The sequence below is a fragment of the Tupaia chinensis genome, unplaced genomic scaffold, assembly GCF_000334495.1.
Source record: "Tupaia chinensis unplaced genomic scaffold, TupChi_1.0 Scaffold143970_1, whole genome shotgun sequence".
In the NCBI taxonomy this organism is placed as follows: Eukaryota; Metazoa; Chordata; class Mammalia; order Scandentia; family Tupaiidae; genus Tupaia; species Tupaia belangeri.
The window spans coordinates 982021-983207 of NW_006203821.1; the positions used below are offsets into that span (position 1 = coordinate 982021).

At 43.7% G+C, this 1187-nt stretch overlaps 1 protein-coding gene across 1 annotated transcript in view; it reads right to left on the reverse strand.

The window, feature by feature from the left end:
- The window catches only part of ANKRD52 (ankyrin repeat domain 52), a gene marked incomplete at its 5' end in the record, with an annotated part of 16246 nt that overhangs the window by 6766 nt on the left and 8293 nt on the right, over window positions 1-1187 (reverse strand). The gene's annotated exons all lie outside the window — the stretch shown is intronic.

Sequence of the window (1187 nt, forward strand, 5' to 3'; positions counted from 1 at the left end):
AGTTATTTTGTGGCCCAGCAGGTGGTGTGGTGGTTAAAGACACTGGATTCCCATTTGGCCGACCACGGTTCAAGTCCCAGACCTGGTGCCTTGCTTTCTCCCTTTCCCTTTCTCTCTCTTTCTCTGGTCAAATTAAAAAAATAATAAATGCAATTAAATAAATAAATAACTCTTTTAAAAAATCATTATTATATTTAACTTTTAATTATTTATTTTAATTTGATCAGAGAGGGACAGAGTGAGAGAGAGGAAGAGAAAGTGAGAAAGCAAGCAGTCAGGTCTGGTACCCAAACTGTGGTTAGCCATGTGGGAGCCCAGCACCTTCACCTACCATACCACCTGCCGACCTCGATTCTCTGAACACTTTCCTAAGAACCTGGAGCACAAAAGTCCAGTCACCAACCTGCTGATGGACACGCCCTCTCCCACCCCTAGGCATGCTAGTACCTTCTCTCCCAGCCCCTCTGAAGAGGTACTACTCAGCTCAAGCTCAGTCCCTGTGAAACTCCCCAAACATCCCAGTTAGGGGGTTCCTCCTCCTCCCCATTGGCACCCTTCACATCCCTCAACAGTAGATGTAGAAGTAGTGATAATAAAGTATTTAGCACTTACTATGTGTCAAGCACTGTTCTGAGCAATTCAAGTCTACTAATTATTATTATTTTTTAAAAATTATTTAATTTTATTTATTCCTTCATTTATTTTAACTTGACCAGAGAGAGATAGAGAGAAAGAAAGTGAGAAAGCAAGCTACCAGGTCCAGGACTCAAACCATGATTAGCCATGTGAGAGTGTCCAGTGCCTTAACCACCATGCCACCTGCGAGCCCCTCTACTGAATAATTTAATCCACTTAAAGAACCTATGAGGTATGTGACTTTTTAAAAAGCATTATGTATTTAGTTTTATTTATTATCATTTATTATTTTTCTTAGAGGTTTTTGCCATAGGACATGTGTACTCACCAGAGAGAGAGAGACAGAGACAGCGAGAGGGAAAGTGAGCTCCTTGGGGGGGATGGCCACACCGTAATCCCTTCTCCTCCATTCTCCTCTTGGGATCTTGGGCACGCATGCACACGCGCCCAGCATGAGTTTAAGCCACCTGGTCCGGGACGTGAACCGCGGTCGACTACATGGGAGTCCAGCGACATAGCCATTATGCTAACTGCTGGCCCCCCCATTATTA